The 16,459-nt window shown below is 47.9% G+C and overlaps 1 protein-coding gene across 2 annotated transcripts in view; it reads left to right on the forward strand.

Annotated features, from left to right (window-relative positions):
- Positions 1 to 1,373: 1,373 nt before the first annotated feature.
- RASIP1 (Ras interacting protein 1) overlaps positions 1,374 to 16,459 on the forward strand; it is a 1,579,933-nt gene continuing 1,564,847 nt past the window's right edge. For both annotated transcript variants that reach the window (XM_075328610.1, XM_075328611.1), the window contains exon 1: positions 1,374 to 1,707. The gene's annotated coding sequence lies outside the window, so the exon portion shown is untranslated. The remainder of the gene's footprint in view (positions 1,708 to 16,459) is intronic.

Genomic DNA, 16,459 nt, shown 5'->3' on the forward strand with positions numbered 1-16,459 from the left:
GAAGTGTAGGGCCTGGAGGGCGCAGGGACGCGGGGGCAGCGCTGTGCCTTGTGGCACTATGGTACTCACTCAGCCTGACACACGGACACAGTCTGTACGGTAAACCAACGGCTGGTAGGACGGTCCCACAGACGGCTGCACCTGCACTCCCGGTAGGTGACGGTGACGTTTCTCTTCCTTGCACCTATGTTGTCTGATGGTAGCGGTGGATTCCCTCCGGTTACCCGCTCCCCGACTGCAATCTGGGCCGGAGGAGCTCTACACTTTGCCCGCAGGCGCTGGCCCTGGGGAAACTGGTGCCCTGGCGGTGGCGGTGTCTCCCCGGTAATGGTCGGGCTGTTGCCGTCAATCGGGACTTGGTTGCTGGGGGATCTGCGTCCCCGTCACTGACGGATTTGGCAAATTTGGCGACTCCTAGCCTTGCCGGGGTCCGAGAGGCCCCTGCCCTGGTGCTGACTGTCCTTCGGAACACTGCTCCAGACCACCGGGCACACAGCCAACGGGGTCCTTCCAGGAACTTCCAAACGGTCCCCCTCCAAACAGTCACCGCCGTCGCTGACCTTGCTGTTCTGGCCCTACACAAAGCTGGGCTCTCAGGCTGTCTTTCCTTCCGTCACTTTGCTTGCTTCTCTCCTTTGCACTTCTCTACTTTCACCACTTTCACTTCTCTGTTTACTCTAGCCCCTGCCTGGGCTACTCCTCACTCCTTCCACTTCCTCCTCCTGGACTCATCTGCCTGGTCTCTTCCTGCCTCCAGTGTTGTGAGCTCCTTGGTGGGCGGAGCCAACCGCCTGGCCCACCCCCTGGTGTGCATCATCAACCTCTGGAGGAAGGCAACAAGCATTTCTGGTTAGCAGGTGTGCCTACCTGGAGTGTGGGGTGTGGTGGTGTTGTGACCTGTGTCCCCTGGCTTGCCCAGGGCGACACATAAGCATACTCAAAATATGCGTACTTGTTTTTTACAAATCAAGGGAAAAAGGTCTGTGTAATTGGGATTAAAATGTGACATACTTTGATTATATTTGATTGGTGATTGGATAAACCTTTTATATCACAAACAAATTTGAGGCTCTGAGTTAATTAGAAAATGTGATAACATAATGATGAGAAACGTTGCGTGGTGATCCAAGACAATATCACATTTCATCCTCGATATACAGTATATACCAAGCAGTGTGCCTTTTACTTTGTTCTTTCCTTGTCCTCCTGCCTAATTAGGTTTTGTGAAATGTGATTTCTATTCATCTTATCTGAGTCCAGGAAGAGAGGGAGGGTTTGGATTGTTAAAACAAAGGAAACTGGACTTCAGTCAGACAGCCTTTCCAGGGTTGGGACCAAAGGAAAGAGAAACTTCTGTTAAAACAGCAACAGGAACCAAAGGGACTAGAATTTAACTTTAGGACAAGACAATAGATAGATCTATTTAGATTTTAATTTCTAAGCTATAATTTGGTTACATTATTTTCTAGTGCTTTTTTGTCTTTGTGTGTTTTTTGGGTTCTTATTTTATTTGTACTTAAAATGAATGTTTTATTAGATTTTTATGACACATTAAGTAGGGAAAATAGGATTTTTTCTGAATTTAAGCCATGCATTCAGGAAGCAAGACTAAAATGACCAAGATTTGCTAAGGTGATTTTTGGAATTGAGGAGGGAAGAACTGTAGCAAAGCAGTTTGAAATCCACACTTCCTACAGTACATCCCAGGTAATTATATTTGGCAATGCTATAGTCTTTTATTTTCATCATTGTTGTGTATTTCATATTATAATCTTGTACGATCATCATAGGTCGGCTTTTATGTAATTCGTTATTTGATTTCTCTTTTCTTTTTTTTTATCTGAAGTTGGTACAGCTACAATGTAGACAATGACATACAAGTGCATCAATTGTTCAGCTTTCCAACTGTACTGCAGTTTTTAGGCTATGTGCCCACGGGCGCTCGTACCTGCGGATGTATCCGCAGGTACGTGCACATGTTTCCCGCAGCTGCCCGCCGGCGTCCGCAGCTATTTTTAGCAGCGAGATTACAGCGGGATAGCTGCGGGAAACATGCGGACATTCATGCGAATTACCTGCGGACGTCCCAGCCTCTATCTCCATAGCGGAGGGCCGGGACATCCGCAGGTAATTCCGCATGAATAATTGACATGCAATTATACGTGCGGATGCGGACATCCGCAGCATGTTCGTCAGCCGCACTTTCCGCAGCGTGGACACAGCACTCCCCATGTCCCATAGGATAACATGGGGAGTGACTGTACATGCTAAAACCTGCGGATTTATCTGGAAAATCCAGAAAAATCTGCAGGTTTTCCGCGGCAAAATCCGCACAAACAAGCTCACGTGGGCACATATATGGTGATTTATAGAGAACAAGAACATGAATTGGTGCTGCCTATCTCCAGAACAGTGAACTGAAAGATATTTTCTGCTATACTTATTAATCAGGTACCTTGTTAAAATGTTACGTACTACCTCTCAATAGTATCTGTCAGGCAAATGAAAGTTGTAGTTTATGAACTTCTTTTAACAAGACATACATTTACTTTTCCTCTCTGCATCTTCTGCCACTTTCTTTCTAAAACTACATCTTCTGTAAAGTTTCTGTATATTTAGATAATATATGTTTCATTTAAAGATGGAAACTAGGACAGCATGAGGAGCTGGATACTGAATAAAGATTATTTTTTATTTACACGTGGAATTGCATTTTTCCCCTCTGCATTTGCCATTTGTTTAATTTACTTTTAATGACTATAGATATTCATGACTTTTTCACGTAAATTGTGTTTTTAACTGTGCACCACAAAGTGAGATGTGCACTGTAGCAAATATTATGCTGTTAGAACTCCCTGATAAATCAAATGCACAACATATGATCGATTTCGGCAGTAGCAGAGTGGTGACAGTTAGGCTACTTTCACATTTGCGTTGGACTGCATCCGTTGCATTGCGTTGTGTGACGGATGCAACGGATGTGTTGCATATAGTGGCACAACGGATTCAACGGATGCTGCAAAACAACGGAATCGTTTTTTTTTTTTGTTTTTTTTTTTACCGTTTTACTGGCGGCAGACTATTGTGAACGATCAGCTGATCACTCACAGTAGCCGGCCGCCGGTTGATCAGCTGATCGTTCACATTAGCCGGCCGCTGGGTAATCAGCTGATCACTCACAGTAGCCGGCTGCCGGGTGATCAGCTGATCGTTCACAGTAGCCAGCCGCTGGGTGATCAGCTGATTGCTCACAGTAGCCGGCCGCCGGGTGATCAGCTGATCGCTCACAGTAGCCGGCCGCCGGGTGATCAGCTGATCACTCACAGTAGCCGGCCTCCGGGTGATCAGCTGATCGTTCGGCCGCTGACAATGTGTGCTGGGGGCGGAGCCAAGCGGGGCCATGGCTGAGGACGTCAGTGCCGCGGGGACTGCATTGCTGGGGGACAGGTGAGTGTGTGTGTTGTGTGTGTGTATGTGTGTGTGTGTGTGTGTGTGTGTGTGTACGGATTGAACATGTCACACTTTCCTATACATTCAGAAATATATATATATGTAATTTATACAACATATTTATTGATCAAAATATATTTAATTTTAACATTCATAATTTATGTATATACAATTTCATAGACCTACATAATGTTACAGCATATTAGTAGCTTCCTTTTAAAGGGAATCTATCAGCAGGTTTTTGCTAGCTCATCTGAGACCAGCATGATATAAGCAAAGAGATCCTGAATCCAACAACGTATCACTAAGCTAGCTTACTGGGTGCAGCTGTTCTGGCAGAAAGATTTTAGTCTTAGCAAAGCTAACCGCTGCCTCTACTCACATCAGGGTTTCAGTGAACATTTCTACTGACAGAAGCTGCTAATCACAGAGGGGTAGAATTTGGACTTGAGCTCAAGATCTCTCCATGAAAAAGCTACTGTAGCTTAAACTAAGATTGCAGGTAAACAAAAACACACTTTGTGATAAGAGAGACATGGCTGAAATATACAGCATGCCGTCTTCAGATTACATAAGTAAACCTGCTGAAAGATTCCTTTTAAGGTTGGGGAAGGGATGAGTGCCTATTTATTTATCTTATGACCAGTTCTCACAATAAATATACTTAAAATACTTCACAACTTTTTTTTACATCTTTACACATTATCCATGAGTGATTTATAGAATGTGCAACACAGTATATATATATATATATATATATATATATATATATAATTGCCTTATTCTGTCTGTCTGTCTTGCTCCAAAATTATTTCGTTACAGTGACAAACGTCAGATTGGCTGCTTAGCTCGGCCTGGCCCCGCCCCCCGCACAGATTGGCCGCTCACCTTGCCCTCGCCCCGCCCCCCACACAAATTGGCAGCTACGCCAGGCCCCGCCCCCCACACGCATTGGCCGCTCGGCCAGGCCCCGCCCCCTCACACATTGGACGCTCGCCCTGGTCCCGCCCCCGCACGCATTCCCCGAATCCACACGGAGCCCCATCGTTGGTCTCCAGCTGTCAAACATGCCGATGCGTGCTGCACAGCAGGAGACCAACAAACAAAAAGTGAACCAGCACTGTCGCTTTGAATACTTACCTGATATGTACTATGCTTACTAGCTTACCCCGGCTCCCAACACATGTGTCCCGGAGCCGTACGCTGGTAACCATCAGGTAACTATGGAAACCGCTTTGCAAACTTGCCCGCTCGGCCACGCCCCCCACAGTCTACCCGCTCGGCCACGCCCCCCACCACACTCTGGCCACTCGGCCACTCCCCCCCTGACTGCTCGGCCATGCCCTCCACTCTGCCCGCTTGGCCATGCCCCCACCCACTCTGCCCGCTCGGCCATGCCACCCACTCTGTCCGCTCGACCATGCCCCCACCCACTCTGCCCGCACGGCCATGCCCCCACCAACTCTGCCCACTTGGCCATGCCCCCACCCACTCTGCCCGCTCGGCCATGCCCCCCACCCACTCTGCCCGCTCGGCCACGCCCCCCACACACTCTGCCTGCTCAGCCACTCCCCCCTGCCCGCTCAGCCATGCCCCCCACTCTGCCCGCTTGGCCACGCCCCCACCCACTCTGCCCGCTCGGCCACGCCACCCACTCTGTCCGCTCGACCATGCCCCCACCCACTGTGCCCACTCGGCCACGCCCCCACCCACTCTGCCCACTCGGCCATGCCCCCCACCCACTCTGCCCGCTTGGCCACGCCCCCACCCACTCTGCCCGCTCAGTCACGCCCCCCACCCACTCTTCCCGCTCGGCCACGCCACCACCCACTCTGCCCGCTCGGCCACGCCCCCACCCACTCTGGCCGCTTGGCCATGCCCCCACCCACTCTGCCCGCTCGGCCACGCCCCCACACACATTGGGCACCTATACACCTCCCACCCAGGACTATTCCACCTATTAGACACCTCCCCCAGGACTACTCCTCCTATTAGACATCTCCCCCCAGGACTACTCCCCCTATTAGACTCCTCCCCCAAGGACTACTCCACCTATTAGACACCTCCCCCCAGGACTACTCCACCTATTAGACTCCTCCCCCCAGAATTACTCAACCTATTATACTCCTCCCCCAGGACTACTCCTCCTATTAGACATCTCCCCCCAGGACTACTCCACCTATTAGACTCCTCCCCCCAGGACTACTCCTCCTATTTTCCTCCTCTCTCCCCAGGACTACTCCTCCTATTATACTCCTCTCTCCCCAGGACTACTCCTCCTATTATACTCATTGTGGATGCTGCATACACAAGGATCCTACAACAATTCCATTATACCAATAAGACAATGGAAACAGGAGAGTCATGCAAAAATTTAAATATATTATTGTGATTATCAATATAGAAAATATGTGAATAAAACAAGGACATTCCATTAAGAGACAGTTTAGATGCTGCTAGTGTCACGGGCGGAGGGGACGCGCTCACCACACTCGGGTCCGGAGCTTCTGCTGCTGCTGCTCGGTGGTTCGAGCGGTGGACCGGACTCGGGGACTCAAGCAGCGCTCCTCACCCATGAGTGAAATGGGGATGGTATGTTTAGGGAGATTGTTCGTGACGCCACCCATGGATCGTGGTGATAATGGCACCACCGCTGCTGGTAACGGAGATCCCGGGAGAGATGTTAGGGTGCAGCTGAGATGTTGTCCCCTCCGTGGGCAGGGGTTGGTGATCCCGGGGCCCGATGGTGTAACGGGAAGGCCGGATGGCTGTGGTGCAGGGACTGTGCGGCGCGGTGCCGGACGGCACTGGTGTACTCACTCAGACAATCACCACTGACAGAGTCGTAGGTAAACCAAAACGGCCGGATGGACGGGTCCTGCAGCCGGCTGCAGTGTTGTTATTGTTGTGCTCTCCCCGGACGGCTGATGGTGGCTGTCTTTCCCTGCACCTTTGAGAATGTTCTTGACTCCTGTGATTGCCTACCGGTAGTCCGCTCCCCGGCGTATAGGTGCCGTAGGGGCCCGTTTTGCCCGCAGGCTCTGGCCCTTGGATCTCTAGCCTGTGGCGGTGGCTGTATATCCTCTCTGGGTGGACGGTTGCCTTCAATCGGGACTTGGTAGTTGGGAAACCCCTGGGATTCCTGTCACATTCGGATTTGACTATTGACGGCGGCTCCAAGCCTGGTCAGGGTCCGATGGCCCTGCCTGTGTGCTTAGCTTTACTCCGTTCCCCGGTTCGGTACCGGCAGGCCGACGCCCGACCCCGGTCCTTACGGCTCTGCAGAGTTCCACTAACTCCTGTAGACGGCCACCACCGTCTGCCAACCTTGCTGTTAGTGTCTGGTCTCCAACCCAGACACCCAAGTGTTCACTCCTCTCGCTTTCACCTCCAAAACTACACTGACACGTTTCCCGCCTCCAGGCCTGTGAACTCCTCGGTGGGTGGGGCCGACCGCCTGGCTCCGCCCCACCTGGTCTGGACATCAGACTCTGGAGGGAGGCAACAAGGGTTTTGTGTTTGGCTGCTGTAACTGCCTAGGGTGGGGGTGTGTGTGTTGGTATGTTTGTGACTACCTGGCTAGTCCAGGACATCACATTACCCCTTGGTAAAATGCAGACCGTCCGCGGGCTGCCCGTCCATCACCGGTTTTATTTTTGTTCATAAACTGTAGAAATATAAATAACATTTTACTGAGCTATTATACTAGCAAACACAGCTGAAACTTAGTGGCATCCAAAAAGTGGCTGTTGTACTCCATTTGTGTCCAATTGGTGCCAAGCAATATCCAGCACCTCTGCATTACACCCTCCTGCTCACTTTTACTAAGCTATTACGCTAGCAAACACAGCAGAAACTTAGTGGCATCCAAAAAGTGGCTGTTGTACTCCATTTGTGTCCCACTGGTGAAAAGCAATCTCCAGCACCTCTGCATTACACCCTCCTGCTCACTTTTACTAAGCTATTATACTAGCAAACACAGCAGAAACTTAGTGGCATCCAAAAAGTGGCTGTTGTACTCCATTTGAGTCCCACTGGTGCCAAGCAATCTCTAGCACCTCTGCATTACACCCTCCTGCTCACTTTTACTAAGCTATTATACTAGCAAACACAGCAGAAACTTAGTGGCATCCAAAAAGTGGCTGTTGTACTCCATTATTGTGTCTCTTGTGCCAAGCCATCTCCAGCACCTCTGCATTACACCCTCCTGCTCACTTTTACTAAGCTATTATGTCGCAGGCGGAGGAGGGGACGCTGCGCTCTCCCACTGCTCGGGTCCGGCTGCCGCTGCTGCTGCGGCCTCTGCTGCTCGGTGGTTCGAGCGATGGGCCGGATCCCGGGGACCCGAGCGGCGCTCCTCGCCCGTGAGTGAAAAGGGGGATTGGTTTTGGGGATTTATTGTCCGTGACGCCACCCACGGTTGTGGTGATTGTGTGGACACCACCGCTGCTCTGTATGGGGATCCTGGGAGCGGTGACAGGGAGCAGCTGTGTTGTTATTTCTCCCCTCCGTGGGTAGGGGGTTGGTTGTCCCGGGGCCCGGTGATGGGGTAGGGATGGATGGCAGGCCAGGTGCGGGGCCTGGTGAGGTGCAGGGTCGCGGGGGCAGCGCTGTGCCGCACGGCACGGTGGTACTCACTCAGCCTGAGACGTTGACACAGTTCTCGGTAAAACACACGGCTGGAAAGACGGTTCCCACGGACGGCTGCTGTTACTTTTCCCCGGTAGTTGACGGTGACGGTCTCTGTCCCTGCACCTAGTGTAATGTTGGTAGCGATGGGTTCCCACCGGTAACCCGCTCCCCGGCTTGGATATGGGCCGGAGGAGCCACTCTTTGCCCGCAGGCGCTGGCCCTGAGAAACTGGTGCCTTGGTGGTGGCGGTGTCTCTCTCCTACGGTTGGACTGTTGCCTTCTATCGCGACTTAGTTGTTGGGAGACCCGGAGGTCCCCTTCACTAACGGATTTGACAAATTCACGGCGACTCCTAGCCTTGCCGGGATCCGAAAGGCCCCTACCAATGGTGTTGGGTTCGCTTCGTATACCGGTCTGGTACCGCCGGGCCACCACCCGGCCACGGTCCTTTCGGCAACCTCCGATCAGCCTCTCCTGCAGACGGTCACCGCCATCTGCTAACCTTGCTGTCTCAGTCCGGGGCACACACCCGGACCAACTTCAGGCTTTACAAACTGTCACTTTCTCTTCCACCTTAACTCCTCTCTCTTGCTCCTCTACCACTTCACTCTCACTTCAAACTCTGACTCATCTGATCTGCTTGGTTTTCCCGCCTCCAGGGCTGTGAACTCCTCAGTGGGCGGAGCCAACCGCCTGGCCCACCCCCTGGTGTGGACATCAGCCCCTGGAGGAAGGCAACAAGGATTTCTGGTCTAGCTTAGGTGTACCTAACCGGGGTGTTGGGTGTGGTGGTGTCATGACCTGTGACCCCTGGCTTGCCCAGGGCGTCACAATTATACTACCAAACACAGCAGAAACTTAGTGGCATCCATAAAGTGGCAGTTGTACTCCATTATTGTCCCACTTTTGCCAAGTCATTTCCAGCACCTCTGCATTACACCCTCTTGCTCACTTTTACTAAGATATTATACTAGCAAACACAGTAGAAACTTAGTGGCATCCAAAAAGTGGCTGTTGTACTTAATTATTGTGTCACTTGTGCCAAGCCATCTCCAGCACCTCTGCATTACACCCTCCTGCTCACTTTTACTAAGCTATTATACTAGCAAAAACAGCAGAAATTTAGTGGCATCCAAAAAGTGGCTGTTGTATTCCATTATTGTCCCACTGGTGCCAAGCTATCTCCAGCACTTCTGCATTACACCCTCCTGCTCCCTTTTACTAAGCTATTATACTAGAAAACACAGCAGAAATTTAGTGGCATCCAAAAAGTGGCTGTTGTACTCCATTTGTGTCCCACTGGTGCCAAGCCATCCCCAGCCCCTCTGCGTTACACCCTCCTGCTCACTTTTACTAAGCTATTATACTAGCAAACACAGCAGAAACTTAATGGCATCAAAAAAGTGGCTGTTGTACTCCATTATTGTGTCACTTGTGCCAAGCCATCTCCAACACCTCTGCATTACACCCTCCTGCTCCCTTTTACTAAGCTATTATACTAGCAAACACAGCAGAAACTTAGTGGCATCAAAAAAGTGGCTGTTGTACTCCATTATTGTGTCACTTGTGTCAAGCCAACTCCAGCGCCTCTGCATTAGACCCTCCTGCTCACTTTTACTAAGCTATTATACTAGCAAACACAGGATAAACTTAGTGGCATCCAAAAAGTGGCTGTTGTACTCCATTTGTGTCCTACTGGTGCCAAGCAATCTCCAGCACCTCTGCATTACACCCTCCTGCTCACTTTTACTAAGCTATTATACTAGCAAACACAGCAGAAACTTAGTGGAATCCAAAAAGATGCTGTTGTACACCATTATTGTGTCACTTGTGCCAAGCCATCTCCAGCACCTCTGCATTACACCCTCCTGCTCACTTTTACTAAGCTATTATACTAGCAAACACAGCAGAAACTTAGTGGCATCCAAAGAGTGGCTGTTGTACTCCATTTTTGTCCCACTGGTGTCAAGCCATCTCCAGCCCCTCTGCATTACACCCTCCTGCTCACATTTACTAAGCTATTATACTTGCGAACACAGCAGAAACTTAATGGCATCAAAAAAATTGGCTGTTGTACTCCATTATTGTGTCACTTGTGCCAAGCTATCTCCAGTACCTTTGCATTACACCCTCCTGCTCACTTTTACTAAGCTATTATACTAGCAAACACAGCTGAAACTTAGTGGCATCCAAAAAGTGGCTGTTGTACTCCATTTGTGTCCCACTGGTGCCAAGCAATCTCCAGCGCCTTTGCATTACACCCGCTTGCTCACTTTTACTAAAATACTATACTAGCAAACACAGTGAAAACTTAGTGGCATCCAAAAAGTGGCTGTTGTACTCCATTTGTGTCCCACTGGTGCCAAGCCATCCCCAGCCCCTCTGCGTTACACCCTCCTGCTCACTTTTACTAAGCTATTATACTAGCAAACACAGCAGAAACTTAATGGCATCAAAAAAGTGGCTGTTGTACTCCATTATTGTGTCACTTGTGCCAAGCCATCTCCAGCACCTCTGCATCACACCCTCCTGCTCCCTTTTACTAAGCTATTATACTAGCAAACACAGCAGAAACTTAGTGGCATCCAAAAAGTGGCTGTTGCACTCCATTATTGTGTCACTTGTGCCAAGCCAACTCCAGCGCCTTTGCATTACACCCGCTTGCTCACTTTTACTAAAATACTATACTAGCAAACACAGTGAAAACTTAGTGGCATCCAAAAAGTGGCTGTTGTACTCCATTTGTGTCCCACTGGTGCCAAGCAATCTCTAGCACCTCTGCATTACACCCTCCTGCTCACTTTTACTAAGCTATTATACTAGCAAACACAGCAGAAACTAAGTGGCATCCAAAAAGTGGCTGTTGTACTTTATTATTGTGTCACTTGTGCCAAGCCATCTCCAGCACCTCTACATTACACCCTCCTGCTCACTTTTACTAAGATATTATACTAAAAAACACAGTGGAAACTTAATGGCATCCAAAAAGTGGCTGTTGTACTCCATTTGTGTCCCACTGGTGCCAAGCAATCTCCAGCCCCTCTGCATTTCACCCTCCTGCTCACATTTACTAAGCTATTATACTTGCGAACACAGCAGAAACTTAATGGCATCAAAAAAATTGGCTGTTGTACTCCATTATTGTGTCACTTGTGCCAAGCCATCTCCAGTACCTCTGCATTACACCCTCCTGCTCACTTTTTCTAAGCTATTATACTAGCAAACACAGCAGAAACTTAGTGGCATCCAAAAAGTGGCTGTTGTACTCCATTTGTGTCCCACTGGTGCCAAGCCATCTCCAGCACCTCTGCAATACACCCTCCTGCTCACTTTTACTAAGATATTATACTAGCAAACACAGTGGAAACTTAGAAGCATCCAAAAAGTGGCTGTTGTACTCCATTATTGTCCCACTGGTGCCAAGCCATCTCCAGCACCTCTGCATTACACCTTCCTGCTCCCTTTTACTAAGCTATTATACTAGCAAACACAGCAGAAACTTAGAGGCATCCAAAAAGTGGCTGTTGTACTCCATTATTGTCCCACTTGTGCCAAGCCATCTCCAGCACCTCTGCATTACACCCTCCTGCTTACTTTTACTAAGCTATTATACTAGCAAACACAGCAGAAACTTAGTGGCATCCAAAAAGTGTCTGTTGTACTCCATTTGTGTCCCACTGGTGCCTAGCAATATCCAGCACATCTGCATTACACCCTCCTGCTCACTTTTACTAAGCTATTATACTAGCAAACACAGCAGAAACTTAGTGGCATCCAAAAAGTGGCTGTTGTACTCCATTTGTGTCCCACTGGTGCCAAGCCATCTCCAGCACCTCTGCAATACACCCTCCTGCTCACTTTTACTAAGATATTATACTAGCAAACACAGTGGAAACTTAGAAGCATCCAAAAAGTGGCTGTTGTACTCCATTATTGTCCCACTGGTGCCAAGCCATCTCCAGCACCTCTGCATTACACCCTCCTGCTCCCTTTTACTAAGCTATTATACTAGCAAACACAGCAGAAACTTAGAGGCATCCAAAAAGTGGCTGTTGTACTCCATTATTGTCCCACTTGTGCCAAGCCATCTCCAGCACCTCTGCATTACACCCTCCTGCTTACTTTTACTAAGCTATTATACTAGCAAACACAGCAGAAACTTAGTGGCATCCAAAAAGTGTCTGTTGTACTCCATTTGTGTCCCACTGGTGCCTAGCAATATCCAGCACATCTGCATTACACCCTCCTGCTCACTTTTACTAAGCTATTATACTAGCAAACACAGCAGAAACTTAGTGACATCCAAAAAGTGACTGTTGTACTCCATTTGTGTCCCACTGGTGCCAAGCAATCTCCCAGCACCTCTGCATTACACCCTCCTGCTCACTTTTACTAAGCTATTATACTAGCAAACACAGCAGACACTTAGTGGCATCCAAAAAGTAGCTGTTGTACTCCATTATTGTGTCACTTGTGCCAAGCCATCTCCAGCACCTCTGCATTACACCCTCCTGCTCAATTTTACTAAGCTATTATACTAGCAAACACAGCAGAAACTTAGTGGCATCCAAAAAGTGGCTGTTGTACTTTATTATTGTCCCACTGGTGCCAAGACATCTCAAGTACCTCTGCATTACACCCCGCTGCTCACTTTTACTAAGCTATTATACTAGCAAACACAGCTGAAACTTAGTGACATCCAAAAAGAGGCTGTTGTACTCCATTATTGTATCACTTGTGCCAAGCCATCTCCAGCACCGCTGCATTACACCCTCCTGCTCACTTTTACTAAGCTATTATACTAGCAAACACAGCTGAAACTTAGTGGCATCCAAAAAGTGGCTGTTGTACTCCATTTGTGTCCAACTGGTGCCAACCAATATCCAGCACCTTTGCATTACACCCTCCTGCTCACTTTTACTAAGCTATTATACTACCAAACACAGCAGAAACGTAGTGGCATCCAAAAAGTGGCTGTTGTTCTCCATTTGTGTCTCACTGGTGAAAAGCAATCTCCAACACCTCTGCATTACACCCTCCTGCTCACTTTTACTAAGCTATTATACTAGCAAACACAGGAGAAACTTAATGGCATCCAAAAAGTGGCTGTTTTACTCCATTTGTGTCCCACTGGTGAACAGCAATCTCCAGCACCTCTGCATTACACCCTCCTGCTCACTTTTACTAAGCTATTATACTAGCAAACACAGCAGTAACTTAGTGGCATCCAAAAAGTGGCTGTTGTACTCCATTATTGTGTCTCTTGTGCCAAGCCATCTCCAGCACCTCTGCATTACACCCTCCTGCTCACTTTTACTAAGCTATTATACTAGCAAACACAGCAGAAACTTAGTGGCATCCAAAAAGTGGCTGTTGTACTTTACTATTGTGTCACTTGTGCCAAGCCATCTCCAGCACCAATGCATTACACCCTCCTGCTCACTTTTACTAAGCTATTATACTAGCAAACACAGCAGAAACTTAGAGGCATCCAAAAAGTGGCTGTTGTACTCCATTATTGTCCCACTGGTGCCAAGCCATTTCCAGCACCTTTCCATTACACCCTCCTGCTCACTTTTACTAAGATACTATACTAGCAAACACAGTGGAAACTTAGTGGCATCCAAAAAGTGGCTGTTGTACTCCATTTGTGTCCAACTGGTGCCAAGCCATCTCGAACCCCTCTGCATTACACCCTCCTGCTCACTTTTACTAAGCTATTATACTAGCAAACACAGCAGAAACTTAGTGGCATCCAAAAAGTGGCTGTTGTACTCTATTATTGTCCCACTGGTGCCAAGCCATCTCCAGCACCTTTGCATTACACCTTTCTGCTCACGTTTACTAAGATATTATACTAGCAAACACAGTGGAAACGTAGTGGCATCCAAAAAGTGGCTGTTGTACTCCATTTGTGTCCAACTGGTGCCAAGCCATCTCCAGCCCCTCTGCATTACACCCTCCTGCTCACATTTACTAAGCTATTATACTAGCAAACACAGCAGAAACTTAGTGGCATTCAAAAAGTGGCTGTTGTACTCCATTATTGTCCCACTTGTGCCAAGCGATCTCCAGCAACTCTGCATTACACCCTCCTGCTCACTTTTACTAAGCTATTATACTAGCAAACACAGCAGAATCTTAGTGGGATCCAAAAAGTGGCTGTTGTACTCCATTATTGTGTCACTTGTGCCAAGCCATCTCCAGCACCTCTGCATTACACCCTCCTGCTCACTTTTACTAAGCTATTATACTAGCAAACACAGCAGAAACTTAGTGGCATCCAAAAAGTGGCTGTTGTACTCCATTATTGTGTCACTTGTGCCAAGCCATCTCCAGCACCTCTGCATTACACCCTCCTGCTCTCTTTTACTAAGCTATTATATTAGCAAACACAGCAGAAACTTAGTGGCATCCAAAAAGTGGCTGTTGTACTCTATTATTGTCCCACTGGTGCCAAGCAATCTCCAGTACCTCTGCATTACACCCTCCTGCTCACTTTAACTAAACTATTATACTAGCAAACACAGCAGAAACTTAGTAGCATCCAAAAAGTGGCTGTTGTAATCCATTATTGTCCCACTGGTGCCAACACATCTCCAGCACCTCTGCATTACACTTTCCTGCTCACTTTTACTAAGATATTATACTGGCAAACACAGCAGAAACTTAGTGGCATCCAAAAAGTGGCTTTTGCACTCCATTATTGTCCCACTGGTGCCAAGCCATCTCCAGCACCTCTGCATTACACTCTCCTGCTCACTTTTACCAAGCTATTATACTAGCAAACACAGCTGAAACTTAGTGGCATCCAAAAAGTGGCTGTTGTACTCCATTTGTGTCCCACTGGTGCCAAGCAATATCCAGCACCTCTGCATTACACCCTCCTGCTCACTTTCACTAAGCTATTATTCTAGCAAACACAGCAGAAACTTAGTGGCATCCAAAAAGTTTCTGTTGTACTCCATTTGTGTCCCAATGATGCCAAGCAATCTCAAGCACCTCTGCATTACACCCTCCTGCTCACTTTTACTAAGCTATTATACTAGCTAACACAGCAAAAACTTTGTGGCATCCAAAAAGTGGCTGTTGTACTCCATTATTGTGTCACTTGTGCCAATCCATCTCCAGCACCTCTGCATTACACTTTCCTGCTCACTTTTAGTAAGATATTATACTGGCAAACACAGCAGAAACTTAGTGGCATCCAAAAAGTGGCTTTTGCACTCCATTATTGTCCCACTGGTGCCAAGCCATCTCCAGCACCTCTGCATTACACCCTCCTACTCACTTTTACCAAGCTCTTATACTAGCAAACACAGCTGAAACTTAGTGGCATCCAAAAAGTGGCTGTTGTACTCCATTTGTGTCCCACTGGTGCCAAGCAATATCCAGCACCTCTGCATTACACCCTCCTACTCACTTTTACCAAGCTATTATACTAGCAGACACAGCAAAAACTTTGTGGCATCCAAAAAGTGGCTGTTGTACTCCATTATTGTGTCACTTGTGCCAATCCATCTCCAGCACCTCTGCAATACACCCTCCTGCTCACTTTTACTAAGATATTATACTAGCAAACACTGCAGAAACTTAGTGGCATCCAAAAAGTGGCTGTTGTACTCCATTTTCGTCCCTCTGGTGCCAACCCATCTCCAGCACCTCTGCATTACACCGTCCTGCTCACTTTTACTAAGATATTATACTAGCAAACACAGTGCAAACTTAGTGGCATCCAAAAAGTGGCTGTTGTACTCCATTATTGTCCCACTGGTGCCAAGCCATCTCCAGCACCTCTGCATTACACCCTCCTGCTCACTTTTACTAAGATATTATACTAGCAAACACAACAGAAATTTAGTGGCATCCAAAAAGTGGCTGTTGTACTTTATTATTGTGTCATTTGTGCCAAGCCATCTCCAGCACCTCTGCATTACACCCTCCTGCTCACTTTTACTAAGCTATTATACTAGCAAACACAGCAGAAACTTAGTGGCATCCAAAAAGTGGCTGTTGTACTCCATTATTGTGTCACTTGTGCCAAGCCATCTCCAGCACCTCTGCATTACAGCCTCCTGCTGACTTTTACTAAGCTATTATACTAGCAAACACAGCAGAAACTTAGTGGCATCCAAAACGTGGCTGTTGTACTCTATTGTTGTCCCACTGGTGCCAAGCCATCTCCAGTACCTCTGCATTACAACCTCCTGCTCACTTTTAGTAAGATATTATACAAGCAAACACAGCAGTAAATTAGTGGCATCAAAAAAGTGGGTGTTGTACTCCATTATTGTGTCACTTGTTTCAAGCCATCCCCAGGACCTCTGCATTACACCCTCCTGCTCACTTTTACTAAGCTATTATACTAGCAAACACA

The sequence above is a fragment of the Anomaloglossus baeobatrachus genome, chromosome 11, assembly GCF_048569485.1.
Source record: "Anomaloglossus baeobatrachus isolate aAnoBae1 chromosome 11, aAnoBae1.hap1, whole genome shotgun sequence".
Taxonomy (NCBI): domain Eukaryota; kingdom Metazoa; phylum Chordata; class Amphibia; order Anura; family Aromobatidae; genus Anomaloglossus; species Anomaloglossus baeobatrachus.